This window comes from Maylandia zebra, linkage group LG7 (assembly GCF_041146795.1).
Source record: "Maylandia zebra isolate NMK-2024a linkage group LG7, Mzebra_GT3a, whole genome shotgun sequence".
Lineage (NCBI taxonomy): Eukaryota > Metazoa > Chordata > Actinopteri > Cichliformes > Cichlidae > Maylandia > Maylandia zebra.
The window spans coordinates 49593819-49606892 of NC_135173.1; the positions used below are offsets into that span (position 1 = coordinate 49593819).

Genomic DNA, 13074 nt, shown 5'->3' on the forward strand with positions numbered 1-13074 from the left:
GTGTGTTCTCCGCCTTAACTAAAAATAAGGGACACAGAGGTTTGTGTAAAAATGTATTAGCTGCTACAAGACTAGCTGTGGGGTGGAGATGTGAATAATGATCTGCATACTGGAGAGACAACAACTATGTTAACCCCAGCCTGCAGCAAAGGCAATCAGAAACAGAACTGAAGACTAAGAAACTCTGCTCTCAGGCAAGCTCTAGCTGATGAACAGTGTCAGACTCCCTTATCGCCAACTGCAGTAATGGCAAAATCCCCTTGTTTGAGGTCTCTCTTTTAACAGGGTGCTAAAGCTGATAAAAGAGCACATTTGGTTTCACACTGACTGAGGAAAGTGTGATTTTTTTTAAACAGCATTTGATTCAATATACGCCAAACAAATAAACCTTAGAAAACCCTGCAAATTACTTAATAAAAATAAGCACAAAATTTTAGATAAATAAGGTAGGGATCAGGGCAATATATTTACCGAACTAATGGCACACCTGACAAATTAATGTCCTATAAAATCTTATCCTGCCAAAAAAGAGCCATGCTACAGAACTTTCACCAGTAACTACCAATAGCCTGATACAGACTGAAAGTGACAGTCTGTCCACAGTTTTAAAGTATCACAACAAAATACTCCAGATCCTAAAAAAAAAAAAAAAAAAAAAATTACACATAACATATAATGTAATTGCAAGGAGGTATTTCTGTAGTCTATTGATACTAGATAGTGGAAAAGGGGTGGGATTAAATAAGCTTATGCTTCTTCCTGCTCCTTTTTGAACATGGATGTTATTTGGAGTTGTGGTTGCTCGTTTTCCTTTTGTTTGCTTTGTTCATTTGTCTCTTTTAATTCTATTTTTTTTATACTTTTTCAACATGTTCAAAATAAAGATTCAATCAATCAATCAATCCTAGTCACGACCTTCTACAATATACATTTTTACCCTTAAACAGGAAGATAAACAATAAGCTGTTGTACTAAGCAAATAACCACATTCTCTCTTGGTGACTGATGTTTTGAACTCTTTTGACAACACCCGATACAGATGTTTCCATACTCCAGAGACTGATGAGACAATGATGGGCAGAAAAACAAAAACACAGACGAGGTGGCACATGAAGACCAGCCCCGGGCTTTCTCATCTCTGTGCGCCCGGCTCTTAATAAAAACTCCCAACCACTCAGTGTGTTCGTGCACACTTCAGTGTTATCATAATTTACTTTTGAGAGACGGAAGCTTGGACTAAAACCATCTTTTCCACATGACTAAGCTAAGACTAAAAGATCTATTTTGTTGTGTCCAAAAATATGCCAATCAAATGAGAGACTGAAAAGATTTGTTCAGGGGCAGGAAAAGAAAAACAAACAAACATAGAAACAGAAAGACCATTACTACTTTTTATCTGTTTTCAGCCATTTGACAGATGCTCTGAGACAATAACTCCTTATATCTCCAAGCTGGATGCCCATCATCACTGGGAATAAAGAATCCAATAGTAACTCTTGTATTTCTGCGTGTGTGAAAGCGTCATCTCTAGCTGCTATTACCAGAAAGAATGCATTAGGTGTCATTCCAGCTCTGCCCAGTGCATGTTGTCTTGTCTTGTTTTGTGCACTCCACTGAAAATTAAAGAAGCTGTATCAACAAAGCAATCTACCAGCACTTTTAGAGACTATTTCATTCTCATTAAATTAAACAAGCTAACGTGTTAAAATCAAGAGGCAGCAAATCAAATACACAATGCTGCTCTCATTAGCCATGTTTACACGTGCAAAATGTAAATCTAATTAAAACCTGTAATATAACGTCATTGTTTACATAGAAACTAAACCAAGTGATCTGACCATTACCTGCATTTACACACATCCAAGCATTTGACAAGCGCAGAATAGTCTAACTTTCTGGAAAACAGTAGAAGCAGTTGTCTTTTCCAATGTAAACAAACGCCGCATGTCACAGATTTCAGCTTCTCCCCTCTCTAACATTTGTGAAGTTTGTGTTATTTTTCCTTTTTGAACAGACCTTCAACTTGTTTTTGTTGTGTTGATGTAACAGACATGTAGAGCAAGAATAATTTCACCCTGAACACTGGAAGAACTATTTACATACAGATCAAACCGATTAACAATTGGAAATTTTAAATCACCTTAAAGGAGCATGATCACATAACAATCTTCAAATTGGCATGTTTACACTTCTTTTTAATGCAGACAGGCTTTTAATGAGGTTGCTTGTGCCCATGTAAACAAGGCTATTGACATTAATTTACATTAATACTATTTTTTTCCTTGATCAGAAATAATGTCAAAAAAAGAGGAGGGGGCATTTAAACTAGGGCTGCCACAAACGATTATTTTGATAGTCGACTAGTCACCGATTATTTTTGCGATTAGTCAACTAATCAGATCATCATCCATTGGACGTAAAACGTACAGCTTATTGCACCAGCAACATCTGCTCTTATATAACTATCATTAGCTTACAGCTTTAAGTGTTTAAGGTATGTGGTAACTAAAAATAAAGACAAGATGATAGTTTATTAAATTTTAATGAAATTTGCAGATTGTTTCGGTGAAGATTAATAAACTCCTTGCTATCTAAAATATAACAGTACACCGGAGTAAATTCTCGAGCATCTCACACTTCTGATGATCAGCTGTCTGCTTGATGTTTATTCAGCTGTGTAAAAACGATAACTTTAGTCTCAGCCAAACCGATTTACTCAGGAACAAATAAAATACTAAAAAAAAAAAAGCCAAACAACAACATTTTTAAGTTATCTAAGTGACTTATATATGTTTAACCTGAGTAGCGAAAGACGGCGGTGGGTTTGAAAACGATTTGCTGGGAGTCCGGTGCTCTCACGGGCTCCAGTGAGCCTTGCCCTCAGCTAACTATCGAGCTAGTGGGTAACAGACGTCTCCGAAAACGTCGGAGCGCTTTGAAAATATGTGGTGTCCTGATAAACTGAGCAGATATTTGAGGCTTACACAGCTACATTCTCACCTGAAAATATGTTAAACGTTTATTTTGTGACCCAGAAAGAATAATAAGAGTAATATCAAAACTAAGTAGCTGCCGCCATTGTTGGAAACTGAGCTGGGCTGCGCTATGAATTCTGGGACACAGTTTCTTCTTCTTCGGGGTTTAACGGCAGCTGGCATCCTTGTACATGCAGTGCTGCCATCTTCTGTTTCAGTCCGTTATTACACTCTTAAATCCTGCCACTTATTCCTGCGTCTTTTGGGATCTTACAAAGCTTCAAACGACGCGTCGACTATTAAATCAGTCGTCGACGATTTTGATAGTCGACGTAATCGTGACTAGTCGACTAATCGTGGCAGCCTTAATTTAAACAAGTAATTCCTTTTTTCCATTTCATATTCAAACATAGGACTTAAGAGTCAAAGCTAAGTGAAATCTTGAAATCTTATTTTTCAAAATGAGACAACTTTTTTTGGTCCATTTTTTGGGGCTTTTTAAAAAACTTTGCATTTCTTGATCATGCGGTTGAAGCGAATCGCAGGAAATGTGAGAGGGGGAAAAAACAAAACAAACAAACAAACAAAACCACAGAATCGACATGCAGCAAGGAGTCTGCTTAGATCCCAGGGTACTCCAAGCACAGCTTGGCCAACGTCGACCCCTTAAGCATCAAGCATTTTTTACATTTATATTTTTTGTTAAATGCACACACTACAAACAAGGCGGGAGTTACACTGTGTTGCAAAAACAGATTAACTGCAGCCGAAACTTATATTTAAATTAAACTGAAATTTCTTTGCTGGCATCTAAGACATTATAATTTGTTGCTCTCTCACTGGTATAGGCTGTAAAAGTGGGCACTAAACTCTCCCTCTTTCATTTGTGCAGTGATGCATCCCAGCCAACACGGCTCCGACGTTCCATCTGTGCCTCACAGGGAGTGTTTCAGCAGGCTGGTAGTGCTATATTTACTTTGTGCTACATTAACTGCATCACCCTCAGTGGGTCGATGAGTATGGAAACGATATCTTTTGTAACTGCCATGACAAGGTGAGACACTTTTTAACCCTACTGTGAAAATGCAGTTCAAGATTCATCTGCCTGTCGTATGTCACATGGGACAGGGTGGTGGAAGACCATTCTCTGAAACAACACACTCCTCCCTGTGCAGCTTCCCTAGCATTACACTAAGGCCTATGCTATTCTGTATGCATGTATCTGCCAGCTAAATATGCAACCTAAACACAGCTGCATCAAATTGACATGATCTTTGGTGACCTCTATGGTGCAAATTAAAGTTCACCAATGACCATTTTCACATCTGCCACTACCACCTGAGATGCTGCTATAACTGATCACATATGGAGAGGAAGGAAGGAAAAAGTGAAACGGCGAGAAGGGAGCTAAAATGAGGAACACATTTTCAGCTGCACTGAAGTCAAGCATGTAGGTGTGGGGAGTGGGAGTTAAACACAGTAAGTGTGTATGTGAAGTAGTTCAGTGTGTATCGAGGGTGGCAGCAGACTGACGAAGCTAAACACCATCCTCTGGGAGTTTCGCTCATTCTGGCAGAGTTACCAAATCCAGGGAGTTACCGTGCCTCAACACATACACTCACAGACAATTTATCTTGGCAGTTTGGCTCTGATAATCCTCATACAGTACAAAGTGGGGGAAGGGACTTCCCAGCAGACTTTATAAACAAGCCAGACACAGCCACAGCTTAGGGGCTCTGTTCGAAAGCATGGGCCTCAAAACAAATGAGCAACTGTATTGAGATTGACCATCTTTCAATCATCCTTATTCAAGGTGAACATTTAAGGCTACAAGTAGATATTTTCTATCATTGTTTTAGTGCACAAATATGACAAACCTTTTTGTGAGCAACACCACGTTATCAAAAGGTGATCAATTTACAGTTGTATAAGCCACACTAATAAATGAAATTTATCCTTTAAGGATATATTTAAAACAACAACAACAACAAAAATCTATGTGGTGTGGTACCCACTCCAGATGCCATGCACATCAAGCCATAACACTTTTAGGCTTTCAGCTAGCCCTCATTTCTGTACTATACATTTCAAGCTTTCCATTTGACAGAATGCATTATTCCACGCGTTTCTCTTGCTCTCTTTTGAAAACCCTGTTTATTATTTAAAAGTGTGTGCGAGCCCATATTATCACGCAGGACATAAAGCTGTCTGACCTAGCACAGGAAACTGCTCCATCACCAGCACACACACACAGCTGGAAAGAACCCAAATTTCTCCCCCACTCTTTGGAAACACACCCAGACTAGAGTAAGACCTGCACGGCGAGGAGCCTCTGTCCGACTAAACCTATCGACCCGAACAGCTAGAGGGGTCCAAATTACAACGCAACGGTAACTCTGCGCCAATAAATAATAAAATAAAAATACCACCTCCACCATCACAGGCCTGCTAGGAAAGAATGCTAACGATACTTAGTGTAAAACATTCTGACTACCAAAGTGTGGGGTCCAGGGGAGCAGCTGAGCCCATGTGAATTGTTTAATAAAGGACAGTGAAACGCAGAAACAGTCGTTTAACAGTGCACAGCAGCGTCTGTGCAGACTCCCCCGCTCAATGGCAACATGCTAGCAAAACAGAGCCGAGCCTCACTGAACACACAGCGAGAAAGACACCGATATGAAGAAGCCGCCACGGATAAACACCGTCGCTGAAATGCAAACCAAGTTGATTATATCACCGCTTACCCTCTCTTTGATGAAATGGTGATATTTAAACAGAACACGGTGAAAGCAGGACAACGGTTTTCGCTATTTTTCCTCACGGTGGGGTTTATCTCTCTGCGCTTGTCGTCCCCGCGTCGTCGCTCCGCCCAGCCGCCATCATCCTCACTTGGGTGCGGCAAACGGCCTAGTCCGTCCCTCGCTATTGGTCGTCTGGGAGCACATGTTAACCCATTGTAGCCGCTGATTGGAGGGCGAGTTATCGGCCCGCCCCGCAGAAATGGCTGGATTTATATTTCAGTGTTGAAACTTAAAGCCTATTAAAACGAAGGGTACGCACCTGAAACCTGTCGCAAATGTTTATTTTTAATCAGCTTTACTCACAGCTACACTGCAGTGTAATTTTATTAAAATATATGCTGCAAATGTCATGTAACTCACTTCAGTCCCAGCTTATATATTATGGGAGCAGCACTGTATCACTTGCTACTCTTGACCTCCCAGGATTGTGCCATTGGATGCTTCACTGATCATGGTTAATGATGGTTTGTGGTAATATTCATTCATAACTTCCTCTGAGTGTGCTTGAAAAACAGTGGCACAAAAAAAACCCATACTGAAAATGGTGCATGTTTTTAGAACAGTAGTGGAAGTTTGTGATCATGTTGTGATTTGATTACATAATTTAAACATGCATTTGCTCATTCTCAGAACTCATTCAAGTGCACCAAATATATTAAGTAGTGATGATCTCTTGTAGGCTAAACATGAGGTAAGTAGAGGAGTTCGCTAAGGTTACTCTTGATTCTTTGCATCCAACAAAACTGTTGGTGCAATCAGCAAACTTGCAGTCATATTGATTTGATGATGATACCATGGAGGCCACTGACAGGGAGTGGGGTTAACAACAGTCATTGCAGGGTATATCTGTCGACAATCGGACACATTGGAAAGCTGGCAGCCAGGGGGCGCAGTTAACTCATTTGGGATAACTGCAGCAGGCTGTTTTTTCTATACAGTCTATGGCAGTAGATGTGAGGGCAATGGTTCATGTAAACATATTGACATGTTCACTATTTGCCACTAGATGGTACTGCTTTGTCAGACTTCAGGCAGACACCTGCTGCAGAGCAATACTGGTTTGCAGCGCTGGTAGGGCATAACATTAGAGTGTTCAAGGTATTCAGAAACATTTCTAAATGAGATTTGAAATTGACACTGTGCTGTTGTGTGGCACAGATGACTGTTTCTATTACTGCGGTCCAGTGTAAAATTAAAAGAACACAAACATATATAATCTAGCACCACATACTTACTGTAGCCTTGCTGCCTCAGGCAAACATATCAGCTGCCTTAGTTGTTTTGGTGTTCATAACTAGGCGTTGAATTCAGAGAAGTACCTAGGCTTTGTAAAACAAATACCATGCGTTTCATTGTGCATGGCTTATTAGAAAAGGAAAATAAGAACAAAAAGTAAATACAGAGGAGAGACCAGCTAAATAAGGAGCCCAAAAAACTCCTTTCCTCTTTCACTTCTGCACGCCTGTGATAAAATCACACATGAATTCAGCATTCAAGGGTCCAATTTCCCACAGACTGCTTACCAGATGACTAAAAAAGTCACAAGAAAAGCTCACTTCTCTGCCATATGTTGTTATTATTATCATCATTTTTATTTCAGCACCATGAAGTGTACCAGTCACGCTCTTCAACTGCTCTTGTACTGATATTATAGATCACATGGTTACGTTTTTTACGGCTTAATTTCTTTAGAATTGCACTACTTAGCATTTGAATGTAAGAACAAGCCCAGCAAAACATTCTGAGTTTGCTGGGCTTACTTTCAATGCAAATGGACCACTGGCAGAGCTGGCTTCTGACTCTTGTGGCGTTAATCCTGTCCCGTACCAGTTGACACACACACACACACGCACTCTCCTCTTTACTGATCTCAGACCAGCACTGGCCCTTCCACTGTTGGGAATAATTGCGGTCTGCCTTGTAGCATGGATACACCGACGAGGGACTCTAAATATATCCAACCAGTGTGTCTGAAGGGCTTGGGCATGAAGATCATATACTTACACTGGAAAGCTACACCTTGCTCTATTAATTTTTCTGCTCTATTGTGTGCCAGTGTGTGTAAGTATATGTGCATCTACTTAGTGCTCTGACACTCACTCTCTTGCTTTTTTCATTTCATGCAATCATTTGATATTCCTATCAACAGCAACAGGAAAATAAGATTCTTTAATCCATATATCGGTCTTTTTTTTAACACTAACAAACATAAGTTTGGACGTCTATTTAAACAAGGTGAGGCAGACAAGCTCAGAAAGACCTAGAAAAACAAGCATTAGTAAATCTAATGTGATGTAAAATGCAGGTCTTTTAAGTGATAGTAAATCACTCGAGCTGCAGCATTACATTTAAGTTAGCATACATTCCTCCTCCTGGGTCACCTGTTTTCTCTTAGAAGCACATGTCACAGAGTGAGTGAAGATAAACCCAGCTGCTTTTCGTATTCATTTCAGGGCAGCACTGGCCGTCCCCTTTTAACTACAGCCAGCCTTCAGCTCAAAGCTCTCAAATCACCGGGGGCTGATATGAAAATAAACAATTTGTAGTTGAGCAGAAGATGCCTGGAAGCGCTGGCATGTTTAAGGGTACAGCCTAACCAACGACTTGCAATAAAGGACATTAGAGGCTTACTGCAGCTCAGCTGGGCAGGTAAAGTTCTTGGCATTTGTTGCTCAGTGAACCCACAAAGTAGTTACAGAGGTGTACTGTGATACTGTTCTATCTTGTAGCAGCAGCAATCTGTCGTTGACTCAAAGATGGTATTGTTTTCAGCTTGCGGTGCCATGGAAAGCCCCACTCCCTCCTTCTCTGTCCTGCACAACAAGACAAGGGTCAGTCTGTCTTTCCCTCTCCAGTGTGTTTTCAAGTCACTTCTCCTTCAGGAAAATATTGTGTAACCTTTGAACTTTGGCAGTGATCTTTTGAACCCTGGCAGTGATCTTTTGAACCCAGTGGTCCCACCTACAGATGGATTATTCACAAGGATGTTAACAAAAATAAAGACAATACGTGAAAAGCAGTGCAAGACTGCAGATATAATTAGTTACATACATCAGTTAGACACGGCTGCTGAGCCAGGTCAGTCTCTGTTAAAGTATAATGAAATATCATTAAAATATACAAATCAGTCACCTATTACTGTATAGTAAACATCCGGACTATGATCTTCCTTTGGGAGCTGCCTATTATGGTTTAAAGCTGAAAAAGAACAAATGAAACATTCATAAAAGGATAATAAAAGTGCAGCTGTGATTATTTGTTTGTGGATGACATTTGGAAACATGAGCACAATACTACACATAATATTTTGATTTTGTATTTTTATGGAGGGCTGATTTACATAAACCTAAGTAAACAAGTACCTCAATGTTACTTTTCATGACTGAGTTCGAGTAGGTCTGCTAGCTCTATCTATCTATGCATTTAAAAGTAGGGAGCTGGAACTGAAGTGACAATGCACACTGCATAAATATCAATCAAAACATATTAAAATATAATAAATAAGAAGATATTTTAGTATTTTTGAGTTGTTTATCTTTTGTTATTGTGTGTCTGCATGTGTATATATGTGGGAATGTGAGTTTTTGTAATGTGTTTTACATGCCCAGGAACTGCACAAGGAAATTACCTGGCAGCTAAACGTGATACACTACATCTTTTCCTTTTATGTAATTAATGTATTTTGGTTCCTGAAAGAAATAAATGAACAGAAACAGAAACAATCAGAATCAGAATCAGAATCAGAATACTTTATTGATCCCTGGGGGAAATAATTTTTTTGTTACAGTGCTCCATTTTAACAACATTCCAGATCTCCTATTTAACATATCCTGAGTAACCCATCTAATACATAATTTTATTTATTTATTTATGTTATAAATTAAATTAAAGTTTTTACTAGCAGTATAAAATATTGTTAATACAATATCCGAGTATGTGCAGTAAATGTAAGGTGCGATAGGATTTATTTAAAAAGTGTATTTAATTTTTTTAAGTACAGTATTTCAAAATGATAGTCTTTTCAGTCTAGACAGGTCGCCTGGAAGAAAAGAAAAAAGAAAAGAGGAGCCTGTCTGAATGTGGCTGTGCGCTCTCTGGAGATACCTTGTCTTCTCGCCGCCTCCCTGTGCACCCTCCCCCTGTCTGCTGATATCTCAGCCCGGAGAGTTTTGAATCCACTCTGTGGCCTCAGTCGCCGCCATGCTGAGCTGAGAGAGAGAGCGTCAAGTCAAACTTTGTCACGCTGCCTCAACCCTCATCTCCGTACGCACCGGGAAACGTCCCACAGTGAGTACCTTTAAGTTCAGTGAAATGTTTAACCTGCGGCTATCTGCTCGGTGAAAGTAGCATCTGTGTTTTTTGTCCCCCTCTCTAAAACGCGGAGTGATTCAGGGCTGTAGCCTCGCGGCTCCGTACTCGTGCGTGCCGTCGCAGACTTCAAGCTCAGCTGCACTTGTTGCGCTGTAGCTGAAACCCCAACAGAGACAAAGGGAGGTGTGGAAAATGCATCGTTTTAGTGTTTTACTTCTAAGCCATTTTTTAAAACTCCAGCTTTCGGCTTTTACATTACTCTCTCTCGACGTTTCAGAGCAGAAAATAAGATGTTAGCAGCGGGCGGCTCTGGAGTCCATGCTGTCTTTTAATCGCAAAAACCCTCCTCTGTACTTCATTATCTCTTGTCCCCCAGCTCACACGCATTTTTTTAAAAGTATTAAACTGTTATTTAAAAATGCCAGTCTGGCACCTTAGAGGTCAGTCGAGGGTTTTCTACCCTTGGCATGCATAAATCAAGAGTGCGCTTTCACTGCAGCAACAAAAGCCCTTTATTGACAGCGCTGAAGCACACAGCCACGTAACCACAGTTTATATGAAGAGCACCCAAATGTCACCGAGTGAAATAAAGACCTGCAGCATGCACTCTGAGGCCTCTTGGGGGAGTTTTAGGAGTTCTCCAAGTTTCAGGGCATGTTGTACTACCAAGACTGGGGAGGGTCGGCAGTGACCTGCGCATGGGTTTCATCAGGAGAGCGTTTTCACCTGCATGCATGTCTAATCTTAGGTGGTGAGCAGGCTGCACTGAATAATAGGTTATGCTTTTTGTCTTCCTCCTCTCCACATTTGCCCTCTGACCTGGCAGTCCTGCATTTCTCTGTGACTGTTTTTGGTTCTTTGGTGATCCTCCCACGCCTGCTCTTGACCTTCTGTAAGCATGGAGGGAAGGATAGGGACAGGTGGCCTCTCAGACTCAAGTTCTTCTCCTGATGCCAGATGAAAGGACTGAAGGAAAACTAAAGAGGAACTTTAAAAAAATAATAATTGTTGTAATTATTGCCTTAATTATAAGTTAATCTTCCATTTTATGGGCTGGAGGAAAAAGTGTCTGTTCTGAAAACACCATGAAGAGTAGAAAATATGCATGCATGACAAGGTAGAACTAGACAATTTCAACATTTTGGCTCAAAAAAATAATAATTTTTTTTTTATCTTAGTCTCAACTTACTTTTTTATGTCTAAAAGAATCTATAGGTAACGCAGCAATTGTTAGCTGCAGACTTTAGTACAACAGAAGTTGTTATAAATTGCAGTATTTGTCTTACCTCAATACGTTAATGACTGAATGCCGATCATTTGAGTTATAAACCAGCCCTATGATATTACAATGATTATATACAAGGTTGGTTTACATTGCATAAGCGCTGAAGAATTTTGGAAAGTGCCAGCATCTTGTTTTCACAGCTTTGTTAGTGACTTTACCAGCCCCGCCTCTCTCTTCTCATCGTCCAGCATCGCAGCCTTCCCTGGCGGCTTCAATATGTAATTCTTCTGCCTCGTCGATTTTCATTCCAGAGGTCCTCGGAGGGTCACATTAGGCACGGGGGGCAGACACCCGGATCTTGTCAATATGATGGGCTAGCTGGCACCAAAGCACGCCAGAATCATGTCAGGCAGGGCCTTCAGGGGGGGTTCACAGAACTAGCCAGAACAGGATATTGCTGTGTGATCATTCACCAGCAGTAGACAAATCATTAAACCACTGGCTGCCTGCTGCTGAGCGGGTCAGACATTTCTGTCTGTCACTCTGACTTTCCCTTGGATTAGAGGTTTTAGTTGTGGTTTTTTTTTTTTTTTTTTTTTTTTAAGGTTGCCAGTGTTTCTTTCTGGGTTTGGAACATCTGCTGGAAAGAAAGGTTAATGTTGCAGAGTTAGTGTTTAGTCTAAAAGCAGTCTGGTTACAGTCATTTAAAAAAAACAACTCTTGTTTATCTCCCCGTACCAGATTAGGATGAGTGATTAGGTCATGTCTCTCTAATTGAAAGCACAGGATTCGCATGTGCTAAGTGAAATCACACAGGACACCGTTGCTTGTTAATGCTAACTGCACACAAACACGCAAACCTATCTTTAGAGTCCTTTAGGAAAGGCAATAATCAATTTAGAGCTGGTTGGGAAATCGGACATTGAGTCAGGAAGCGCTTGGCTGAATGAAAGTTTTGTTTTAAATCTGAACTTTCTGCAGAAATGTCACTTGTTATGGATGTCAGGCCTTATTTAGTTGGATGCCCTGTTTGGGTTTTCAGAACGAGCTCTCGCTGTTTTGCAGAGGAATTTGACAAAAAGTATTGAAATTGGTCCTTGCTGGAGCAGGTCCAGCATTTTTGTATAGGAAGCTTGCAGTAAGCACAAACACAGAGACAGACACACACTGTGTTTGTGTTCACATGCAAACACAACTATTCCGCCACCTTAAAGACAACACTTTTAGACGTGCCACCTTCCTTGGCATACCTGCACTGTATTTAGTATGAATTGAATAAAGTCTTAATGGCTTTTAAGGTGGCCTGAGCAATTAAGCCTTTATTATTTTTCCTTTCACTTGTCTACCAGCTCTTCTCCCTAAAAAGGCACAAAAGAATACCTGCAATTGATCTGGGCAGTGGCACCTTCCCCCTCCTGCTTTGGGAGGTTGGGGGAGTCACCGTAAAAAGGTGTTTTGTCTTTGATGCATAATCCTCATTGTTCTCCCCATCTCATTAACAATACAGTTTTCTTAAGGCAGACGAGAGCGTAAACATGATTCTTCCTTCTTTAAAGCTCAGTCCACACCTGCGTGGCGTTTGGCGTTCATACGTCGCCATTCAAGGAAATATGGGGGACGTGTGTGATGTATGGCTCATTGTTTTGGTCTTGCTGGAGTTAAAGGCTAGGGGTCAGTGGCCAGCTTGTGCTCCTCTGATGTTGAGGTGTGCTCGATGAAATGGACATCTGTGGCGGCCTCCCCCCCTCTTCCTTTGGAAACA

The 13074-nt window shown here is 40.7% G+C and overlaps 2 protein-coding genes across 5 annotated transcripts in view; one reads left to right on the top strand and one right to left on the bottom strand.

The window, feature by feature from the left end:
• add1 (adducin 1 (alpha)) overlaps nucleotides 1-5879 on the bottom strand; it is a 29636-nt gene extending 23757 nt beyond the window's left edge. The window contains exon 1 of the mRNA XM_004549611.5: nucleotides 5720-5879. The gene's annotated coding sequence lies outside the window, so the exon portion shown is untranslated. The remainder of the gene's footprint in view (nucleotides 1-5719) is intronic.
• A 4005-nt stretch (nucleotides 5880-9884) lies between these two features.
• Nucleotides 9885-13074, top strand: part of sema4d (sema domain, immunoglobulin domain (Ig), transmembrane domain (TM) and short cytoplasmic domain, (semaphorin) 4D) — a 41270-nt gene continuing 38080 nt past the window's right edge. The window contains exon 1 of one of the 4 annotated variants that reach the window (XM_076886570.1): nucleotides 9885-10063. The gene's annotated coding sequence lies outside the window, so the exon portion shown is untranslated. The remainder of the gene's footprint in view (nucleotides 10064-13074) is intronic. The other 3 variants (XM_012918785.5, XM_076886573.1, XM_076886572.1) reach the window with 3 other exon arrangements.